This window comes from Lampris incognitus, chromosome 20, assembly GCF_029633865.1.
Source record: "Lampris incognitus isolate fLamInc1 chromosome 20, fLamInc1.hap2, whole genome shotgun sequence".
Classification (NCBI taxonomy): domain Eukaryota; kingdom Metazoa; phylum Chordata; class Actinopteri; order Lampriformes; family Lampridae; genus Lampris; species Lampris incognitus.
In genome coordinates this window covers 164,646-188,647 of record NC_079230.1, presented here as the reverse complement: position 1 = coordinate 188,647, position 24,002 = coordinate 164,646, and the positions used below count along the sequence as shown (strand labels likewise).

Here is a 24,002-nt window from a genome sequence, read left to right as displayed (position 1 = left end):
CCCTTACACTAAGCGAAACATAGAGCCGTCCATTAATTTTATCCAAGACTTTCACTCGGAGAAGCTTGGTACTTTTCCTCAGTAATGACATTGCCTTGGTTTGCTTCGCTTCCACGAAGACTTAGTTTCTGTTGCTATTGTATTTCTGCGGGATTGTCCGACTGAACATATAAAACCCTTACAGTAAGTGAAATATGTAGAATAGCCGTTCATTAATTTTATCCAAAACTTTCACTGCAAGAAACTTGATACTTTCCATCAGGAATGCCATTGCAATAGTTAGCTTGGCTACTACAAAGAGTTGGTCTCTGTTGCTGTGGTATTCTCTGTGCGATTGTCTGTCTGAGCTTATAAAACCCTTACACTAAGCGAAACATATAGAAAGAAACGTCCATTAATTTTATCCAAGACTTTCACTCCGAGAAGCTTGGTACTTTCCATCACAAATGCCATTGCCGTGGTTAGCTCTGCTATTGCGAAGAGTTCGTCTCTGTTGCTGTGGTATTCTCTGTGCGATTGTCTGCCTGAGATGATGAAACCCTTACCCCAACCATAACCGAAAGATATAGAGCCATCCGTTACGTTTAGCAAAACCTAATCCTACTTTCGGGGATAAGTTCTTTTAGTCTTATCGTGAGAAATGTTTTTCTAAAGTGAGTTCCGCCACCCACGATGATGAGCTGGGGTGCTTCTTCCTGAGCGCTAATGTGGTACAGAGAAGTGGTTTAATCACAAGCTCTGTGCCTTAGATGATGTTCAATGTTCCTTTCATGGGAGCATCAAGAGAAGGGGCATGTTCTGAGTGGTAAAAAGGAAAAAAGTGCAGAAATTCATCAATTTGATCTAAACCTTAGTCTTAACTCTTAAAACATTAAATTGCAATTGCAGAAAAATTAAATTTAAAAAACAAAAACAAAAAAACACTTGTATTGTTCCAAACCCCACCAACAACATTTAAAGTTTAAAACGGGATAAAGTAATCAAGATATAAGACAATGGGAGATCAGTTGTAACAAATAAACACCCAAATTGCCCCTAGACTTAACCAATCAAACTCTATCCCTAACCGTAATCTTTGGGGTATTTCTAATCCAGCACTTGGGCATTGGCGGAGGTGCTCAGTTGACATGTGTTGGCTCTGGCATTCAACCCTAACCATAAAGTTAACCTAGTATTTTCAATCAGAAATGCCCTTGCCGTGGTTAGCTTGGCTACCGCGAAGAGTTAGTTTCTGTTGCTATTGTATTTCTGCGGGATTGTTCGACTGAACATATAAAACCCTTACTGTAAGTGAAATATGTAGAATAGCCGTTCATTAATTTTATCCAAAACTTTCACTGCAAGAAACTTGATACTTTCCATCAGGAATGCCATTGCAATAGTTAGCTTGGCTACTACAAAGAGTTGGTCTCTGTTGCTGTGGTATTCTCTGTGCGATTGTCTGTCTGAGCTTATAAAACCCTTACACAAAGCGAAACGTATAGAAAGAAACGTCCAGTAATTTTATCCAAAACTTTTACTGTGAGAAGTTTGGTACTTTCCATCAGAAATGCCATTGCCGTGGTTAGCTTGGCTACTGCGAAGAGTTAGTCTGTTGCTGTGGTATTCTCTGTGCGATTGTCTGCCTGAGCTGATAAAACCCTTACACTAAGCGAAACATAAAGAGCCGTCCATTAATTATATCCAAGACTTTCACTCCGAGAAGCTTGGTACTTTCCATCAGAAATGCAATTGCCGTGGTTAGCTTGGCTACTGCGAAGAGTTCGTCTCTGTTGCTGTGGTATTTTCTGTGTCATTGTCTGCCTGAGCTGATAAAACCCTTACACTAAGCGAAACATAAAGAGCCGTCCAGTAATTATATCCAAGACTTTCACTCCGACAAGCTTGGTACTTTCCATCAGAAATGCCATTGCCGTGGTTAGCTTGGCTACTGCGAAGAGTTCGTCTCTGTTGCTGTGGTATTCTCTGTGCGATTGTCTGCCTGAGCTGATAAAACCCTTACACTAAGCGAAACCTAGAAAGAGCCGTCTATTAATTTTATCTAAGTCTTTCACTCCGAGAAGCTTGGTACTTTCCATCAGAAATGCCATTGCCGTGGTTAGCTTGGCTACTGCGAAGAGTTCGTCTCTGTTGCTGTGGTATTCTCTGTGCGATTCACTGCCTGAGCTGATAAAACCCTAACGCTAAGCGAAACATGTAGAAAGAGCTGTCCATTAATTTTATCCAAAACTTTCACTCCGAGTAGCTAGGTACTTTCCATCAGAAATGCCATTGCCGTGGTTAGCTTGGGTACTGCGAAGAGTTCGTCTCTGTTGCTGTGGTATTCTCTGTGCGATTGTCTGCCTGAGCTGATAAAACCCTTACACTAAGCGAAACATAAAGAGCCGTCCATTAATTTTATCCAAGACTTTCACTCCGAGAAGCTTGGTACTTTCCATCAGAAATGCCATTGCCGTGGTTAGCTTGGCTACTGCGAAGAGTTCGTCTCTGTTGCTGTGGTATTCTCTGTGCGATTGTCTGCCTGAGCTGATAAAACCCTTAAGCTAAGCAAAACCTAGAAAGAGCCGTCTATTAAGTTTATCTAAGCCTTTCACTCCGAGAAGCTTGGTACTTTCCATCAGAAATGCCATTGCCGTGGTTAGCTTGGCTACTGCGAAGAGTTCGTCTCTGTTGCTGTGGTATTCTCTGTGCGATTGACTGCCTGAGCTGATCAAACCCTAACGCTAAGCGAAACATGTAGAAAGAGCTGTCCATTAATTTTATCCAAAACTTTCACTCCGAGAAGCTTGGTACTTTCCATCAGAAATGCCATTGCCGTGGTTAGCTTGGCTACTGCGAAGAGTTCATCTCTGTTGCTGTGGTATTCTCTGTGCGATTGTCTGCCTGAGCTGATAAAACCCTCACACTAAGCGAAACGTATAGAAAGAAACGTCCATTAATTTTATCCAAGACTTTAACTCCGAGAAGCTTGGTACTTTCCATCAGAAATGCCATTGCCGTGGTTAGCTTGGCTACTGCGAAGAGTTCGTCTCTGTTGCTGTGGTATTCTCTGTGCGATTGTCTGCCTGAGCTGATAAAACCCTTACACTAAGCAAAACCTAGAAAGAGCCGTCTATTAATTTTATCTAAGTCTTTCACTCCGAGAAGCTTGGTACTTTCCATCAGAAATGCCATTGCCGTGGTTAGCTTGGCTACTGCGAAGAGTTCGTCTCTGTTGCTGTGGTATTCTATGTGCGATTGTCTGCCTGAGCTGATAAAACCCTTACACTAAGCGAAACGTATAGAAAGAAGCGTCCATTAATTTTATCCAAGACTTTCACTCCGAGAAGCTTTGTACTTTCCATCAGAAATGCCATTGCCGTGGTTAGCTTGGCTACTGCGAAGAGTTCGTCTCTGTTGCTGTGGTATTCTCTGTGCGATTGTCTGCCTGAGCTGATAAAATCCTTAAGCTAAGCAAAACCTAGAAAGAGCCGTCTATTAATTTTATCCAAAACTTTCACTCCGAGAAGCTTGGTACTTTCCATCAGAAATGCCATTGCCGTGGTTAGCTTGGCTACTGCGAAGAGTTCGTCTCTGTTGCTGTGGTATTCTCTGTGCGATTGTCTGCCTGAGCTGATAAAACCCTTACACTAAGCGAAACATAGAGCCGTCCATTAATTTTATCCAAGACTTTCACTCCGAGAAGCTTGGTACTTTCCATCAGAAATGCAATTGCCGTGGTTAGCTTGGCTACTGCGAAGAGTTCGTCTCTGTTGCTGTGGTATTCTCTGTGTCATTGTCTGCCTGAGCTGATAAAACCCTTACACTAAGCGAAACGTATAGAAAGAAACGTCCATTAATTTTATCCAAGACTTTCACCCCGAGAAGCTTGGTACTTTCCATCAGAAATGCCATTGGCGTGGTTAGCTTGGCTACTGCGAAGAGTTCGTCTCTGTTGCTGTGGTATTCTCTGTGCGATTGTCTGCCTGAGCTGATAAAACCCTTACACTAAGCGAAACCTAGAAAGAGCCGTCTATTAATTTCATCTAAGTGTTTCACTCCGAGAAGCTTGGTACTTTCCATCAGAAATGCCATTGCCGTGGTTAGCTTGGCTACTGCGAAGAGTTCGTCTCTGTTGCTGTGGTATTCTCTGTGCGATTGTCTGCCTGAGCTGATAAAACCCTTACACTAAGCGAAACCTAGAAAGAGCCGTCTATTAATTTTATCCAAAACTTTCACTGCAAGAAACTTGATACTTTCCATCAGGAATGCCGTTGCAATAGTTAGCTTGGCTACTACAAAGAGTTGGTCTCTGTTGCTGTGGTATTCTCTGTGCGATTGTCTGTGTGAGCTTATAAAACCCTTACACTAAGCGAAACGTATAGAAAGAAACGTCCAGTAATTTTATCCAAAACTTTTACTGTGAGAAGTTTGGTACTTTCCATCAGAAATGCCATTGCCGTGGTTAGCTTGTCTACTGCGAAGAGTTAGTCTGTTGCTGTGGTATTCTCTGTGCGATTGTCTGCCTGAGCTGATAAAACCCTTACACTAAGCGAAACATGTAGAAAGAGCTGTCCATTAATTATATCCAAGACTTTCACTCCGAGAAGCTTGGTACTTTCCATCAGAAATGCCATTGCCGTGGTTAGCTTGGCTACTGCGAAGAGTTCGTCTCTGTTGCTGTGGTATTCTCTGTGCGATTGTCTGCCTGAGCTGATAAAACCCTTACACTAAGCGAAACCTAGAAAGAGCCGTCTATTAATTTTATCTAAGTCTTTCACTCCGAGAAGCTTGGTACTTTCCATCAGAAATGCCATTGCCGTGGTTAGCTTGGCTACTGCGAAGAGTTCGTCTCTGTTGCTGTGGTATTCTCTGTGCGATTGTCTGCCTGAGCTGATAAAACCCTTACACTAAGCAAAACCTAGAAAGAGCCGTCTATTAATTTTATCTAAGTCTTTCACTCCGAGAAGCTTGGTACTTTCCATCAGAAATGCCATTGCCGTGGTTAGCTTGGCTACTGCGAAGAGTTCGTCTCTGTTGCTGTGGTATTCTATGTGCGATTGTCTGCCTGAGCTGATAAAACCCTTACACTAAGCGAAACGTATAGAAAGAAGCGTCCATTAATTTTATCCAAGACTTTCACTCCGAGAAGCTTTGTACTTTCCATCAGAAATGCCATTGCCGTGGTTAGCTTGGCTACTGCGAAGAGTTCGTCTCTGTTGCTGTGGTATTCTCTGTGCGATTGTCTGCCTGAGCTGATAAAATCCTTAAGCTAAGCAAAACCTAGAAAGAGCCGTCTATTAATTTTATCCAAAACTTTCACTCCGAGAAGCTTGGTACTTTCCATCAGAAATGCCATTGCCGTGGTTAGCTTGGCTACTGCGAAGAGTTCGTCTCTGTTGCTGTGGTATTCTCTGTGCGATTGTCTGCCTGAGCTGATAAAACCCTTACACTAAGCGAAACATAGAGCCGTCCATTAATTTTATCCAAGACTTTCACTCCGAGAAGCTTGGTACTTTCCATCAGAAATGCAATTGCCGTGGTTAGCTTGGCTACTGCGAAGAGTTCGTCTCTGTTGCTGTGGTATTCTCTGTGTCATTGTCTGCCTGAGCTGATAAAACCCTTACACTAAGCGAAACGTATAGAAAGAAACGTCCATTAATTTTATCCAAGACTTTCACCCCGAGAAGCTTGGTACTTTCCATCAGAAATGCCATTGCCGTGGTTAGCTTGGCTACTGCGAAGAGTTCGTCTCTGTTGCTGTGGTATTCTCTGTGCGATTGTCTGCCTGAGCTGATAAAACCCTTACACTAAGCGAAACCTAGAAAGAGCCGTCTATTAATTTCATCCAAGTCTTTCACTCCGAGAAGCTTGGTACTTTCCATCAGAAATGCCATTGCCGTGGTTAGCTTGGCTACTGCGAAGAGTTCGTCTCTGTTGCTGTGGTATTCTCTGTGCGATTGTCTGCCTGAGCTGATAAAACCCTTACACTAAGCGAAACCTAGAAAGAGCCGTCTATTAATTTTATCCAAAACTTTCACTGCAAGAAACTTGATACTTTCCATCAGGAATGCCATTGCAATAGTTAGCTTGGCTACTACAAAGAGTTGGTCTCTGTTGCTGTGGTATTCTCTGTGCGATTGTCTGTGTGAGCTTATAAAACCCTTACACTAAGCGAAACGTATAGAAAGAAACGTCCAGTAATTTTATCCAAAACTTTTACTGTGAGAAGTTTGGTACTTTCCATCAGAAATGCCATTGCCGTGGTTAGCTTGTCTACTGCGAAGAGTTAGTCTGTTGCTGTGGTATTCTCTGTGCGATTGTCTGCCTGAGCTGATAAAACCCTTACACTAAGCGAAACATGTAGAAAGAGCTGTCCATTAATTATATCCAAGACTTTCACTCCGAGAAGCTTGGTACTTTCCATCAGAAATGCCATTGCCGTGGTTAGCTTGGCTACTGCGAAGAGTTCGTCTCTGTTGCTGTGGTATTCTCTGTGCGATTGTCTGCCTGAGCTGATAAAACCCTTACACTAAGCGAAACCTAGAAAGAGCCGTCTATTAATTTTATCTAAGTCTTTCACTCCGAGAAGCTTGGTACTTTCCATCAGAAATGCCATTGCCGTGGTTAGCTTGGCTACTGCGAAGAGTTCGTCTCTGTTGCTGTGGTATTCTCTGTGCGATTGTCTGCCTGAGCTGATAAAACCCTTACACTAAGCAAAACCTAGAAAGAGCCGTCTATTAATTTTATCTAAGTCTTTCACTCCGAGAAGCTTGGTACTTTCCATCAGAAATGCCATTGCCGTGGTTAGCTTGGCTACTGCGAAGAGTTCGTCTCTGTTGCTGTGGTATTCTATGTGCGATTGTCTGCCTGAGCTGATAAAACCCTTACACTAAGCGAAACGTATAGAAAGAAGCGTCCATTAATTTTATCCAAGACTTTCACTCCGAGAAGCTTTGTACTTTCCATCAGAAATGCCATTGCCGTGGTTAGCTTGGCTACTGCGAAGAGTTCGTCTCTGTTGCTGTGGTATTCTCTGTGCGATTGTCTGCCTGAGCTGATAAAATCCTTAAGCTAAGCAAAACCTAGAAAGAGCCGTCTATTAATTTTATCCAAAACTTTCACTCCGAGAAGCTTGGTACTTTCCATCAGAAATGCCATTGCCGTGGTTAGCTTGGCTACTACGAAGAGTTCGTCTCTGTTGCTGTGGTATTCTCTGTGCGATTGTCTGCCTGAGCTGATAAAACCCTTACACTAAGCGAAACATAGAGCCGTCCATTAATTTTATCCAAGACTTTCACTCCGAGAAGCTTGGTACTTTCCATCAGAAATGCAATTGCCGTGGTTAGCTTGGCTACTGCGAAGAGTTCGTCTCTGTTGCTGTGGTATTCTCTGTGTCATTGTCTGCCTGAGCTGATAAAACCCTTACACTAAGCGAAACGTATAGAAAGAAACGTCCATTAATTTTATCCAAGACTTTCACCCCGAGAAGCTTGGTACTTTCCATCAGAAATGCCATTGCCGTGGTTAGCTTGGCTACTGCGAAGAGTTCGTCTCTGTTGCTGTGGTATTCTCTGTGCGATTGTCTGCCTGAGCTGACAAAACCCTTACACTAAGCGAAACCTAGAAAGAGCCGTCTATTAATTTCATCCAAGTCTTTCACTCCGAGAAGCTTGGTACTTTCCATCAGAAATGCCATTGCCGTGGTTAGCTTGGCTACTGCGAAGAGTTCGTCTCTGTTGCTGTGGTATTCTCTGTGCGATTGTCTGCCTGAGCTGATAAAACCCTTACACTAAGCGAAACCTAGAAAGAGCCGTCTATTAATTTTATCCAAAACTTTCACTGCAAGAAACTTGATACTTTCCATCAGGAATGCCATTGCAATAGTTAGCTTGGCTACTACAAAGAGTTGGTCTCTGTTGCTGTGGTATTCTCTGTGCGATTGTCTGTGTGAGCTTATAAAACCCTTACACTAAGCGAAACGTATAGAAAGAAACGTCCAGTAATTTTATCCAAAACTTTTACTGTGAGAAGTTTGGTACTTTCCATCAGAAATGCCATTGCCGTGGTTAGCTTGTCTACTGCGAAGAATTAGTCTGTTGCTGTGGTATTCTCTGTGCGATTGTCTGCCTGAGCTGATAAAACCCTTACACTAAGCGAAACATAAAGAGCTGTCCATTAATTATATCCAAGACTTTCACTCCGAGAAGCTTGGTACTTTCCATCAGAAATGCCATTGCCGTGGTTAGCTTGGCTACTGCGAAGAGTTCGTCTCTGTTGCTGTGGTATTCTCTGTGCGATTGTCTGCCTGAGCTGATAAAACCCTTACACTAAGCGAAACCTAGAAAGAGCCGTCTATTAATTTTATCTAAGTCTTTCACTCCGAGAAGCTTGGTACTTTCCATCAGAAATGCCATTGCCGTGGTTAGCTTGGCTACTGCGAAGAGTTCGTCTCTGTTGCTCTGGTATTCTCTGTGCGATTGACTGCCTGAGCTGATAAAACCCTAACGCTAAGCGAAACATGTAGAAAGAGCTGTCTATTAATTTTATCCAAAACTTTCACTCCGAGTAGCTAGGTACTTTCCATCAGAAATGCCATTGCCGTGGTTAGCTTGGCTACTGCGAAGAGTTCGTCTCTGTTGCTGTGGTATTCTCTGTGCGATTGTCTGCCTGAGCTGATAAAACCCTTACACTAAGCGAAACATAAAGAGCCGTCCATTAATTTTATCCAAGACTTTCACTCCGAGAAGCTTGGTACTTTCCATCAGAAATGCCATTGCCGTGGTTAGCTTGGCTACTGCGAAGAGTTCGTCTCTGTTGCTGTGGTATTCTCTGTGCGATTGTCTGCCTGAGCTGATAAAACCCTTAAGCTAAGCAAAAGCTAGAAAGAGCCGTCTATTAAGTTTATCTAAGCCTTTCACTCCGAGAAGCTTGGTACTTTCCATCAGAAATGCCATTGCCGTTGTTAGCTTGGCTACTGCGAAGACTTCGTCTCTGTTGCTGTGGTATTCTCTGTGCGATTGACTGCCTGAGCTGATCAAACCCTAACGCTAAGCGAAACATGTAGAAAGAGCTGTCCATTAATTTTATCCAAAACTTTCACTCCGAGAAGCTTGGTACTTTCCATCAGAAATGCCATTGCCGTGGTTAGCTTGGCTACTGCGAAGAGTTCATCTCTGTTGCTGTGGTATTCTCTGTGCGATTGTCTGCCTGAGCTGATAAAACCCTCACACTAAGCGAAACGTATAGAAAGAAACGTCCATTAATTTTATCCAAGACTTTAACTCCGAGAAGCTTGGTACTTTCCATCAGAAATGCCATTGCCGTGGTTAGCTTGGCTACTGCGAAGAGTTCGTCTCTGTTGCTGTGGTATTCTCTGTGCGATTGTCTGCCTGAGCTGATAAAACCCTTACACTAAGCAAAACCTAGAAAGAGCCGTCTATTAATTTTATCTAAGTCTTTCACTCCGAGAAGCTTGGTACTTTCCATCAGAAATGCCATTGCCGTGGTTAGCTTGGCTACTGCGAAGAGTTCGTCTCTGTTGCTGTGGTATTCTATGTGCGATTGTCTGCCTGAGCTGATAAAACCCTTACACTAAGCGAAACATAGAGCCGTCCATTAATTTTATCCAAGACTTTCACTCGGAGAAGCTTGGTACTTTTCCTCAGTAATGACATTGCCTTGGTTTGCTTCGCTTCCACGAAGACTTAGTTTCTGTTGCTATTGTATTTCTGCGGGATTGTCCGACTGAACATATAAAACCCTTACAGTAAGTGAAATATGTAGAATAGCCGTTCATTAATTTTATCCAAAACTTTCACTGCAAGAAACTTGATACTTTCCATCAGGAATGCCATTGCAATAGTTAGCTTGGCTACTACAAAGAGTTGGTCTCTGTTGCTGTGGTATTCTCTGTGCGATTGTCTGTCTGAGCTTATAAAACCCTTACACTAAGCGAAACATATAGAAAGAAACGTCCATTAATTTTATCCAAGACTTTCACTCCGAGAAGCTTGGTACTTTCCATCACAAATGCCATTGCCGTGGTTAGCTCTGCTATTGCGAAGAGTTCGTCTCTGTTGCTGTGGTATTCTCTGTGCGATTGTCTGCCTGAGATGATGAAACCCTTACCCCAACCATAACCGAAAGATATAGAGCCATCCGTTACGTTTAGCAAAACCTAATCCTACTTTCGGGGATAAGTTCTTTTAGTCTTATCGTGAGAAATGTTTTTCTAAAGTGAGTTCCGCCACCCACGATGATGAGCTGGGGTGCTTCTTCCTGAGCGCTAATGTGGTACAGAGAAGTGGTTTAATCACAAGCTCTGTGCCTTAGATGATGTTCAATGTTCCTTTCATGGGAGCATCAAGAGAAGGGGCATGTTCTGAGTGGTAAAAAGGAAAAAAGTGCAGAAATTCATCAATTTGATCTAAACCTTAGTCTTAACTCTTAAAACATTAAATTGCAATTGCAGAAAAATTAAATTTAAAAAACAAAAACAAAAAAACACTTGTATTGTTCCAAACCCCACCAACAACATTTAAAGTTTAAAACGGGATAAAGTAATCAAGATATAAGACAATGGGAGATCAGTTGTAACAAATAAACACCCAAATTGCCCCTAGACTTAACCAATCAAACTCTATCCCTAACCGTAATCTTTGGGGTATTTCTAATCCAGCACTTGGGCATTGGCGGAGGTGCTCAGTTGACATGTGTTGGCTCTGGCATTCAACCCTAACCATAAAGTTAACCTAGTATTTTCAATCAGAAATGCCCTTGCCGTGGTTAGCTTGGCTACCGCGAAGAGTTAGTTTCTGTTGCTATTGTATTTCTGCGGGATTGTTCGACTGAACATATAAAACCCTTACTGTAAGTGAAATATGTAGAATAGCCGTTCATTAATTTTATCCAAAACTTTCACTGCAAGAAACTTGATACTTTCCATCAGGAATGCCATTGCAATAGTTAGCTTGGCTACTACAAAGAGTTGGTCTCTGTTGCTGTGGTATTCTCTGTGCGATTGTCTGTCTGAGCTTATAAAACCCTTACACAAAGCGAAACGTATAGAAAGAAACGTCCAGTAATTTTATCCAAAACTTTTACTGTGAGAAGTTTGGTACTTTCCATCAGAAATGCCATTGCCGTGGTTAGCTTGGCTACTGCGAAGAGTTAGTCTGTTGCTGTGGTATTCTCTGTGCGATTGTCTGCCTGAGCTGATAAAACCCTTACACTAAGCGAAACATAAAGAGCCGTCCATTAATTATATCCAAGACTTTCACTCCGAGCAGCTTGGTACTTTCCATCAGAAATGCAATTGCCGTGGTTAGCTTGGCTACTGCGAAGAGTTCGTCTCTGTTGCTGTGGTATTTTCTGTGTCATTGTCTGCCTGAGCTGATAAAACCCTTACACTAAGCGAAACATAAAGAGCCGTCCATTAATTATATCCAAGACTTTCACTCCGACAAGCTTGGTACTTTCCATCAGAAATGCCATTGCCGTGGTTAGCTTGGCTACTGCGAAGAGTTCGTCTCTGTTGCTGTGGTATTCTCTGTGCGATTGTCTGCCTGAGCTGATAAAACCCTTACACTAAGCGAAACCTAGAAAGAGCCGTCTATTAATTTTATCTAAGTCTTTCACTCCGAGAAGCTTGGTACTTTCCATCAGAAATGCCATTGCCGTGGTTAGCTTGGCTACTGCGAAGAGTTCGTCTCTGTTGCTGTGGTATTCTCTGTGCGATTCACTGCCTGAGCTGATAAAACCCTAACGCTAAGCGAAACATGTAGAAAGAGCTGTCCATTAATTTTATCCAAAACTTTCACTCCGAGTAGCTAGGTACTTTCCATCAGAAATGCCATTGCCGTGGTTAGCTTGGGTACTGCGAAGAGTTCGTCTCTGTTGCTGTGGTATTCTCTGTGCGATTGTCTGCCTGAGCTGATAAAACCCTTACACTAAGCGAAACATAAAGAGCCGTCCATTAATTTTATCCAAGACTTTCACTCCGAGAAGCTTGGTACTTTCCATCAGAAATGCCATTGCCGTGGTTAGCTTGGCTACTGCGAAGAGTTCGTCTCTGTTGCTGTGGTATTCTCTGTGCGATTGTCTGCCTGAGCTGATAAAACCCTTAAGCTAAGCAAAACCTAGAAAGAGCCGTCTATTAAGTTTATCTAAGCCTTTCACTCCGAGAAGCTTGGTACTTTCCATCAGAAATGCCATTGCCGTGGTTAGCTTGGCTACTGCGAAGAGTTCGTCTCTGTTGCTGTGGTATTCTCTGTGCGATTGACTGCCTGAGCTGATCAAACCCTAACGCTAAGCGAAACATGTAGAAAGAGCTGTCCATTAATTTTATCCAAAACTTTCACTCCGAGAAGCTTGGTACTTTCCATCAGAAATGCCATTGCCGTGGTTAGCTTGGCTACTGCGAAGAGTTCATCTCTGTTGCTGTGGTATTCTCTGTGCGATTGTCTGCCTGAGCTGATAAAACCCTCACACTAAGCGAAACGTATAGAAAGAAACGTCCATTAATTTTATCCAAGACTTTAACTCCGAGAAGCTTGGTACTTTCCATCAGAAATGCCATTGCCGTGGTTAGCTTGGCTACTGCGAAGAGTTCGTCTCTGTTGCTGTGGTATTCTCTGTGCGATTGTCTGCCTGAGCTGATAAAACCCTTACACTAAGCAAAACCTAGAAAGAGCCGTCTATTAATTTTATCTAAGTCTTTCACTCCGAGAAGCTTGGTACTTTCCATCAGAAATGCCATTGCCGTGGTTAGCTTGGCTACTGCGAAGAGTTCGTCTCTGTTGCTGTGGTATTCTATGTGCGATTGTCTGCCTGAGCTGATAAAACCCTTACACTAAGCGAAACGTATAGAAAGAAGCGTCCATTAATTTTATCCAAGACTTTCACTCCGAGAAGCTTTGTACTTTCCATCAGAAATGCCATTGCCGTGGTTAGCTTGGCTACTGCGAAGAGTTCGTCTCTGTTGCTGTGGTATTCTCTGTGCGATTGTCTGCCTGAGCTGATAAAATCCTTAAGCTAAGCAAAACCTAGAAAGAGCCGTCTATTAATTTTATCCAAAACTTTCACTCCGAGAAGCTTGGTACTTTCCATCAGAAATGCCATTGCCGTGGTTAGCTTGGGTACTGCGAAGAGTTCGTCTCTGTTGCTGTGGTATTCTCTGTGCGATTGTCTGCCTGAGCTGATAAAACCCTTACACTAAGCGAAACATAAAGAGCCGTCCATTAATTTTATCCAAGACTTTCACTCCGAGAAGCTTGGTACTTTCCATCAGAAATGCCATTGCCGTGGTTAGCTTGGCTACTGCGAAGAGTTCGTCTCTGTTGCTGTGGTATTCTCTGTGCGATTGTCTGCCTGAGCTGATAAAACCCTTAAGCTAAGCAAAACCTAGAAAGAGCCGTCTATTAAGTTTATCTAAGCCTTTCACTCCGAGAAGCTTGGTACTTTCCATCAGAAATGCCATTGCCGTGGTTAGCTTGGCTACTGCGAAGAGTTCGTCTCTGTTGCTGTGGTATTCTCTGTGCGATTGACTGCCTGAGCTGATCAAACCCTAACGCTAAGCGAAACATGTAGAAAGAGCTGTCCATTAATTTTATCCAAAACTTTCACTCCGAGAAGCTTGGTACTTTCCATCAGAAATGCCATTGCCGTGGTTAGCTTGGCTACTGCGAAGAGTTCATCTCTGTTGCTGTGGTATTCTCTGTGCGATTGTCTGCCTGAGCTGATAAAACCCTCACACTAAGCGAAACGTATAGAAAGAAACGTCCATTAATTTTATCCAAGACTTTAACTCCGAGAAGCTTGGTACTTTCCATCAGAAATGCCATTGCCGTGGTTAGCTTGGCTACTGCGAAGAGTTCGTCTCTGTTGCTGTGGTATTCTCTGTGCGATTGTCTGCCTGAGCTGATAAAACCCTTACACTAAGCAAAACCTAGAAAGAGCCGTCTATTAATTTTATCTAAGTCTTTCACTCCGAGAAGCTTGGTACTTTCCATCAGAAATGCCATTGCCGTGGTTAGCTTGGCTACTGCGAAGAGTTCGTCTCTGTTGCTGTGGTATTCTATGTGCGATTGTCTGCCTGAGCTGATAAAACCCTTACACTAAGCGAAACGTATAGAAAGAAGCGTCCATTAATTTTATCCAAGACTTTCACTCCGAGAAGCTTTGTACTTTCCATCAGAAATGCCATTGCCGTGGTTAGCTTGGCTACTGCGAAGAGTTCGTCTCTGTTGCTGTGGTATTCTCTGTGCGATTGTCTGCCTGAGCTGATAAAATCCTTAAGCTAAGCAAAACCTAGAAAGAGCCGTCTATTAATTTTATCCAAAACTTTCACTCCGAGAAGCTTGGTACTTTCCATCAGAAATGCCATTGCCGTGGTTAGCTTGGCTACTGCGAAGAGTTCGTCTCTGTTGCTGTGGTATTCTCTGTGCGATTGTCTGCCTGAGCTGATAAAACCCTTACACTAAGCGAAACATAGAGCCGTCCATTAATTTTATCCAAGACTTTCACTCCGAGAAGCTTGGTACTTTCCATCAGAAATGCAATTGCCGTGGTTAGCTTGGCTACTGCGAAGAGTTCGTCTCTGTTGCTGTGGTATTCTCTGTGTCATTGTCTGCCTGAGCTGATAAAACCCTTACACTAAGCGAAACGTATAGAAAGAAACGTCCATTAATTTTATCCAAGACTTTCACCCCGAGAAGCTTGGTACTTTCCATCAGAAATGCCATTGCCGTGGTTAGCTTGGCTACTGCGAAGAGTTCGTCTCTGTTGCTGTGGTATTCTCTGTGCGATTGTCTGCCTGAGCTGATAAAACCCTTACACTAAGCGAAACCTAGAAAGAGCCGTCTATTAATTTCATCTAAGTCTTTCACTCCGAGAAGCTTGGTACTTTACATCAGAAATGCCATTGCCGTGGTTAGCTTGGCTACTGCGAAGAGTTCGTCTCTGTTGCTGTGGTATTCTCTGTGCGATTGTCTGCCTGAGCTGATAAAACCCTTACACTAAGCGAAACCTAGAAAGAGCCGTCTATTAATTTTATCCAAAACTTTCACTGCAAGAAACTTGATACTTTCCATCAGGAATGCCGTTGCAATAGTTAGCTTGGCTACTACAAAGAGTTGGTCTCTGTTGCTGTGGTATTCTCTGTGCGATTGTCTGTGTGAGCTTATAAAACCCTTACACTAAGCGAAACGTATAGAAAGAAACGTCCAGTAATTTTATCCAAAACTTTTACTGTGAGAAGTTTGGTACTTTCCATCAGAAATGCCATTGCCGTGGTTAGCTTGTCTACTGCGAAGAGTTAGTCTGTTGCTGTGGTATTCTCTGTGCGATTGTCTGCCTGAGCTGATAAAACCCTTACACTAAGCGAAACATGTAGAAAGAGCTGTCCATTAATTATATCCAAGACTTTCACTCCGAGAAGCTTGGTACTTTCCATCAGAAATGCCATTGCCGTGGTTAGCTTGGCTACTGCGAAGAGTTCGTCTCTGTTGCTGTGGTATTCTCTGTGCGATTGTCTGCCTGAGCTGATAAAACCCTTACACTAAGCGAAACCTAGAAAGAGCCGTCTATTAATTTTATCTAAGTCTTTCACTCCGAGAAGCTTGGTACTTTCCATCAGAAATGCCATTGCCGTGGTTAGCTTGGCTACTGCGAAGAGTTCGTCTCTGTTGCTGTGGTATTCTCTGTGCGATTGTCTGCCTGAGCTGATAAAACCCTTACACTAAGCAAAACCTAGAAAGAGCCGTCTATTAATTTTATCTAAGTCTTTCACTCCGAGAAGCTTGGTACTTTCCATCAGAAATGCCATTGCCGTGGTTAGCTTGGCTACTGCGAAGAGTTCGTCTCTGTTGCTGTGGTATTCTATGTGCGATTGTCTGCCTGAGCTGATAAAACCCTTACACTAAGCGAAACGTATAGAAAGAAGCGTCCATTAATTTTATCCAAGACTTTCACTCCGAGAAGCTTTGTACTTTCCATCAGAAATGCCATTGCCGTGGTTAGCTTGGCTACTGCGAAGAGTTCGTCTCTGTTGCTGTGGTATTCTCTGTGCGATTGTCTGCCTGAGCTGATAAAATCCTTAAGCTAAGCAAAACCTAGAAAGAGCCGTCTATTAATTTTATCCAAAACTTTCACTCCGAGAAGCTTGGTACTTTCCATCAGAAATGCCATTGCCGTGGTTAGCTTGGCTACTGCGAAGAGTTCGTCTCTGTTGCTGTGGTATTCTCTGTGCGATTGTCTGCCTGAGCTGATAAAACCCTTACACTAAGCGAAACATAGAGCCGTCCATTAATTTTATCCAAGACTTTCACTCCGAGAAGCTTGGTACTTTCCATCAGAAATGCAATTGCCGTGGTTAGCTTGGCTACTGCGAAGAGTTCGTCTCTGTTGCTGTGGTATTCTCTGTGTCATTGTCTGCCTGAGCTGATAAAACCCTTACACAAAGCGAAACGTATAGAAAGAAACGTCCATTAATTTTATCCAAGACTTTCACCCCGAGAAGCTTGGTACTTTCCATCAGAAATGCCATTGCCGTGGTTAGCTTGGCTACTGCGAAGAGTTCGTCTCTGTTGCTGTGGTATTCTCTGTGCGATTGTCTGCCTGAGCTGATAAAACCCTTACACTAAGCGAAACCTAGAAAGAGCCGTCTATTAATTTCATCCAAGTCTTTCACTCCGAGAAGCTTGGTACTTTCCATCAGAAATGCCATTGCCGTGGTTAGCTTGGCTACTGCGAAGAGTTCGTCTCTGTTGCTGTGGTATTCTCTGTGCGATTGTCTGCCTGAGCTGATAAAACCCTTACACTAAGCGAAACCTAGAAAGAGCCGTCTATTAATTTTATCCAAAACTTTCACTGCAAGAAACTTGATACTTTCCATCAGGAATGCCATTGCAATAGTTAGCTTGGCTACTACAAAGAGTTGGTCTCTGTTGCTGTGGTATTCTCTGTGCGATTGTCTGTGTGAGCTTATAAAACCCTTACACTAAGCGAAACGTATAGAAAGAAACGTCCAGTAATTTTATCCAAAACGTTTACTGTGAGAAGCTTGGTACTTTCCATCAGAAATGCCATTGCCGTGGTTAGCTTGTCTACTGCGAAGAATTAGTCTGTTGCTGTGGTATTCTCTGTGCGATTGTCTGCCTGAGCTGATAAAACCCTTACACTAAGCGAAACATAAAGAGCTGTCCATTAATTATATCCAAGACTTTCACTCCGAGAAGCTTGGTACTTTCCATCAGAAATGCCATTGCCGTGGTTAGCTTGGCTACTGCGAAGAGTTCGTCTCTGTTGCTGTGGTATTCTCTGTGCGATTGTCTGCCTGAGCTGATAAAACCCTTACACTAAGCGAAACCTAGAAAGAGCCATCTATTAATTTTATCTAAGTCTTTCACTCCGAGAAGCTTGGTACTTTCCATCAGAAATGCCATTGCCGTGGTTAGCTTGGCTACTGCGAAGAGTTCGTCTCTGTTGCTCTGGTATTCTCTGTGCGATTGACTGCCTGAGCTGATAAAACCCTTACACTAAGCGAAACATGTAGAAAGAGCTGTCTATTAATTTTATCCAAAACTTTCACTCCGAGTAGCTAGGTACTTTCCATCAGAAATGCCATTGCCGTGGTTAGCTTGGCTACTGCGAAGAGTTCGTCTCTGTTGCTGTGGTATTCTCTGTGCGATTGTCTGCCTGAGCTGATAAAACCCTTACACTAAGCGAAACATAAAGAGCCGTCCATTAATTTTATCCAAGACTTTCACTCCGAGAAGCTTGGTACTTTCCATCAGAAATGCCATTGCCGTGGTTAGCTTGGCTACTGCGAAGAGTTCGTCTCTGTTGCTGTGGTATTCTCTGTGCGATTGTCTGCCTGAGCTGATAAAACCCTTAAGCAAAGCAAAACCTAGAAAGAGCCGTCTATTAAGTTTATCTAAGCCTTTCACTCCGAGAAGCTTGGTACTTTCCATCAGAAATGCCATTGCCGTTGTTAGCTTGGCTACTGCGAAGAGTTCGTCTCTGTTGCTGTGGTATTCTCTGTGCGATTGACTGCCTGAGCTGATCAAACCCTAACGCTAAGCGAAACATGTAGAAAGAGCTGTCCATTAATTTTATCCAAAACTTTCACTCCGAGAAGCTTGGTACTTTCCATCAGAAATGCCATTGCCGTGGTTAGCTTGGCTACTGCGAAGAGTTCATCTCTGTTGCTGTGGTATTCTCTGTGCGATTGTCTGCCTGAGCTGATAAAACCCTCACACTAAGCGAAACGTATAGAAAGAAACGTCCATTAATTTTATCCAAGACTTTAACTCCGAGAAGCTTGGTACTTTCCATCAGAAATGCCATTGCCGTGGTTAGCTTGGCTACTGCGAAGAGTTAGTCTGTTGCTGTGGTATTCTCTGTGCGATTGTCTGCCTGAGCTGATAAAACCCTTACACTAAGCAAAACGTAGAAAGAGCCGTCTATTAATTTTATCTAAGTCTTTCACTCCGAGAAGCTTGGTACTTTCCATCAGAAATGCCATTGCCGTGGTTAGCTTGGCTACTGCGAAGAGTTCGTCTCTGTTGCTGTGGTATTCTCTGTGCGATTGTCTGCCTGAGCTGATAAAACCCTTACACTAAGCGAAACATAGAGCTGTCCATTAATTTTATCCAAGACTTTCACTCGGAGAAGCTTGGTACTTTTCCTCAGTAATGACATTGCCTTGGTTTGCTTCGCTTCCACGAGGACTTAGTTTCTGTTGCTATTGTATTTCTGCGGGATTGTCCGACTGAACATATAAAACCCTTACAGTAAGTGAAATATGTAGAATAGCCGTTCATTAATTTTATCCAAAACTTTCACTGCAAGAAACTTGATACTTTCCATCAGGAATGCCATTGCAATAGTTAGCTTGGCTACTACAAAGAGTTGGTCTCTGTTGCTGTGGTATTCTCTGTGCGATTGTCTGTCTGAGCTTATAAAACCCTTACACTAAGCGAAACGTATAGAAAGAAACGTCCAGTAATTTTATCCAAAACTTTTACTGTGAGAAGTTTGGTACTTTCCATCAGAAATGCCATTGCCGTGGTTAGCTTGGCTACTGCGAAGAGTTAGTCTGTTGCTGTGGTATTCTCTGTGCGATTGTCTGCCTGAGCTGATAAAACCCTTACACTAAGCGAAACATAAAGAGCCGTCCATTAATTATATCCAAGACTTTCACTCCGAGAAGCTTGGTACTTTCCATCAGAAATGCCATTGCCGTGGTTAGCTTGGCTACTGCGAAGAGTTCGTCTCTGTTGCTGTGGTATTCTCTGTGCGATTGTCTGCCTGAGCTGATAAAACCCTTACACTAAGCGAAACCTAGAAAGAGCCGTCTATTAATTTTATCTAAGTCTTTCACTCCGACAAGCTTGGTACTTTCCATCACAAATGCAATTGCCGTGGTTAGCTCTGCTATTGCGAAGAGTTCGTCTCTGTTGCTGTGGTATTCTCTGTGCGATTGTCTGCCTGAGATGATGAAACCCTTACCCCAACCATAACCGAAAGATATAGAGCCATCCGTTACGTTTAGCAAAACCTAATCCTACTTTCGGGGATAAGTTCTTTTAGTCTTATCGTGAGAAATGTTTTTCTAAAGTGAGTTCCGCCACCCACGATGATGAGCTGGGGTGCTTCTTCCTGAGCGCTAATGTGGTACAGAGAAGTGGTTTAATCACAAGCTCTGTGCCTTAGATGATGTTCAATGTTCCTTTCATGGGAGCATCAAGAGAAGGGGCATGTTCTGAGTGGTAAAAAGGAAAAAAGTGCAGAAATTCATCAATTTGATCTAAACCTTAGTCTTAACTCTTAAAAAATTAAATTGCAATTGCAGAAAAATTAAATTTAAAAAACAAAAACAAAAAAACACTTGTATTGTTCCAAACCCCACCAACAACATTTCAAGTTTAAAACGGGATAAAGTAATCAAGATATAAGACAATGGGAGATCAGTTGTAACGAATAAACACCCAAATTGCCCCTAGACTTAACCAATCAAACTCTATCCCTAACCGTAATCTTTGGGGTATTTCTAATCCAGCACTTGGGCATTGGCGGAGGTGCTCAGTTGACATGTGTTGGCTCTGGCATTCAACCCTAACCATAAAGTTAACCTAGTATTTTCAATCTGAAATGCCCTTGCCGTGGTTAGCTTGGCTACCGCGAAGAGTTAGTTTCTGTTGCTATTGTATTTCTGCGGGATTGTCCGACTGAACATATAAAACCCTTACTGTAAGTGAAATATGTAGAATAGCCGTTCATTAATTTTATCCAAAACTTTCACTGCAAGAAACTTGATACTTTCCATCAGGAATGCCATTGCAATAGTTAGCTTGGCTACTACAAAGAGTTGGTCTCTGTTGCTGTGGTATTCTCTGTGCGATTGTCTGTCTGAGCTTATAAAACCCTTACACTAAGCGAAACGTATAGAAAGAAACGTCCAGTAATTTTATCCAAAACTTTTACTGTGAGAAGTTTGGTACTTTCCATCAGAAATGCCATTGCCGTGGTTAGCTTGGCTACTGCGAAGAGTTAGTCTGTTGCTGTGGTATTCTCTGTGCGATTGTCTGCCTGAGCTGATAAAACCCTTACACTAAGCGAAACATAAAGAGCCGTCCATTAATTATATCCAAGACTTTCACTCCGAGAAGCTTGGTACTTTCCATCAGAAATGCCATTGCCGTGGTTAGCTTGGCTACTGCGAAGAGTTCGTCTCTGTTGCTGTGGTATTCTCTGTGCGATTGACTGCCTGAGCTGATAAAACCCTAACGCTAAGCGAAACATGTAGAAAGAGCTGTCCATTAATTTTATCCAAGACTTTCACTCGGAGAAGCTTGGTACTTTTCCTCAGTAATGACATTGCCTTGGTTTGCTTCGCTTCCACGAAGACTTAGTTTCTGTTGCTATTGTATTTCTGCGGGATTGTCCGACTGAACATATAAAACCCTTACAGTAAGTGAAATATGTAGAATAGCCGTTCATTAATTTTATCCAAAACTTTCACTGCAAGAAACTTGATACTTTCCATCAGGAATGCCATTGCAATAGTTAGCTTGGCTACTACAAAGAGTTGGTCTCTGTTGCTGTGGTATTCTCTGTGCGATTGTCTGTCTGAGCTTATAAAACCCTTACACTAAGCGAAACGTATAGAAAGAAACGTCCAGTAATTTTATCCAAAACTTTTACTGTGAGAAGTTTGGTACTTTCCATCAGAAATGCCATTGCCGTGGTTAGCTTGGCTACTGCGAAGAGTTAGTCTGTTGCTGTGGTATTCTCTGTGCGATTGTCTGCCTGAGCTGATAAAACCCTTACACTAAGCGAAACATAAAGAGCCGTCCATTAATTATATCCAAGACTAACTCCGAGAAGCTTGGTACTTTCCATCAGAAATGCCATTGCCGTGGTTAGCTTGGCTACTGCGAAGAGTTAGTCTCTGTTGCTGTGGTATTCTCTGTGCGATTGTCTGCCATAGCTGAAAAAATCCTTATGCTAAGCAAAACATATAGAAAGAACCGTCCATTAATTCTATCCAAGACTTTCACTCCGAGAAGCTTGGTACTTTCCATCAGAAATGCCACTGCCATGGTTAGCTTGGCTACTGCGAAGAGTTCGTCTCTATTGCTGTGGTATTCTCTGTGCGATTGTCTGCCTGAGCTGATAAAACTCTTAAGCTAAGCGAAACATAGAAAGAGCCGTCCCTTAATTTCATCCGAGACTTTCACTCCGAGAAGCTTGGTACTTTCCATCAGAAATGCCATTGCCATGGTCAGCTGGCTACTGCGAAGAGTTAGTCTCTGTTGCTGTGGTATTCTCTGTGCGATTGTCTGCCTGAGCTGATAAAACCCTTACACTTAGCGAATCATAGAAAGATCCATCCATTAATTTTATCCAAGACTTTCACTCCAAGAAGCTTGGTACTTTCCATCAGAAATGTCATTGCCGTGGTTAGCTTGGCTACTGCGAAGAGTTCGTCTCTGTTGCTGTGGAATTCTCTGTGCGATTGTCTGCCTGAGCTGATAAATCCCTTACGCTAAGCGTAACATAGAAAGAGCCGTCCATTAATTTTACCCAAGACTTACACTGAGAAGCTTGGTACTTTCCATCAGAAATGCCATTGCCGTGGTTAGCTTGGCTACTGCGAAGAGTTAGTCTCTGTTGCTGTGGTATTCTCTGTGCGATTGTCTGCCATAGCTGAAAAAATCCTTATGCTAAGCAAAACATATAGAAAGAACCGTCCATTAATTCTATCCAAGACTTTCACTCCGAGAAGCTTGGTACTTTCCATCAGAAATGCCACTGCCATGGTTAGCTTGGCTACTGCGAAGGGTTCGTCTCTATTGCTGTGGTATTCTCTGTGCGATTGTCTGCCTGAGCTGATAAAACTCTTAAGCTAAGCGAAACATAGAAAGAGCCGTCCCTTAATTTCATCCGAGACTTTCACTCCGAGAAGCTTGGTACTTTCCATCAGAAATGCCATTGCCATGGTCAGCTGGCTACTGCGAAGAGTTAGTCTCTGTTGCTGTGGTATTCTCTGTGCGATTGTCTGCCTGAGCTGATAAAACCCTTACACTTAGCGAATCATAGAAAGATCCATCCATTAATTTTATCCAAGACTTTCACTCCAAGAAGCTTGGTACTTTCCATCAGAAATGTCATTGCCGTGGTTAGCTTGGCTACTGCGAAGAGTTCGTCTCTGTTGCTGTGGAATTCTCTGTGCGATTGTCTGCCTGAGCTGATAAATCCCTTACGCTAAGCGTAACATAGAAAGAGCCGTCCATTAATTTTACCCAAGACTTACACTGAGAAGCTTGGTACTTTCCATCAGAAATGCCATTGCCGTGGTTAGCTTGGCTACTGTGAAGAGTTAGTCTCTGTTGCTGTGCGATTGTTTGCCTGAGCTGATAAAACCCTTACACTAAGCGAAACATATAAAAAGAGCCGTCCATTAATTCTATCCAAGACTTTCACTCCGAGAAGCTTGGTACTTTCCATCAGAAATGCCATTGCCGTGGTTAGCTTGGCTACTGCGAAGAGTTCGTCTCTGTTGCTGTGGAATTCTGTGCGATTGTCTGCCTGAGCTTATAAAACCCTTACGCTAAGCGAAACATAGAAAGAGCCGTCCCTTAATTTCATCCGAGACTTTCACTCCGAGAAGCTTGGTACTTTCCATCAGAAATGCCATTGCCATGGTCAGCTGGCTACTGCGAAGAGTTAGTCTCTGTTGCTGTGGTATTCTCTGTGCGATTGTCTGCCTGAGCTGATAAAACCCTTACACTTAGCGAATCATAGAAAGATCCATCCATTAATTTTATCCAAGACTTTCACTCCAAGAAGCTTGGTACTTTCCATCAGAAATGTCATTGCCGTGGTTAGCTTGGCTACTGCGAAGAGTTCGTCTCTGTTGCTGTGGAATTCTCTGTGCGATTGTCTGCCTGAGCTGATAAATCCCTTACGCTAAGCGTAACATAGAAAGAGCCGTCCATTAATTTTACCCAAGACTTACACTGAGAAGCTTGGTACTTTCCATCAGAAATGCCATTGCCGTGGTTAGCTTGGCTACTGTGAAGAGTTAGTCTCTGTTGCTGTGCGATTGTCTGCCTGAGCTGATAAAACCCTTACACTAAGCGAAACATATAAAAAGAGCCGTCCATTATTTCTATCCAAGACTTTCACTCCGAGAAGCTTGGTACTTTCCATCAGAAATGCCATTGCCGTGGTTAGCTTGGCTACTGCGAAGAGTTCGTCTCTGTTGCTGTGGAATTCTCTGTGCGATTGTCTGCCTGAGCTTATAAAACCCTTACGCTAAGCGAAACATAGAAAGAGCCGTCCCTTAATTTCATCCGAGACTTTCACTCCGAGAAGCTTGGTACTTTCCATCAGAAATGCCATTGCCATGGTCAGCTGGCTACTGCGAAGAGTTAGTCTCTGTTGCTGTGGTATTCTCTGTGCGATTGTCTGCCTGAGCTGATAAAACTCTTAAGCTAAGCGAAACATAGAAAGAG

General features: G+C 42.9%; 3 non-coding genes across 3 annotated transcripts; all 3 read left to right on the top strand.

The window, feature by feature from the left end:
* The first annotated feature begins 594 nt into the window (after positions 1 to 594).
* Positions 595 to 807, top strand: LOC130131196 (small nucleolar RNA U3). The gene has a single exon (XR_008812355.1). It is a non-coding gene; the product is annotated as a small nucleolar RNA U3 (small nucleolar RNA).
* Positions 808 to 10,159: 9,352 nt separating this feature from the next.
* On the top strand, positions 10,160 to 10,372 carry LOC130131195 (small nucleolar RNA U3). The gene has a single exon (XR_008812354.1). It is a non-coding gene; the product is annotated as a small nucleolar RNA U3 (small nucleolar RNA).
* Positions 10,373 to 19,540: 9,168 nt separating this feature from the next.
* On the top strand, positions 19,541 to 19,753 carry LOC130131193 (small nucleolar RNA U3). The gene has a single exon (XR_008812353.1). It is a non-coding gene; the product is annotated as a small nucleolar RNA U3 (small nucleolar RNA).
* Positions 19,754 to 24,002: the final 4,249 nt, after the last annotated feature.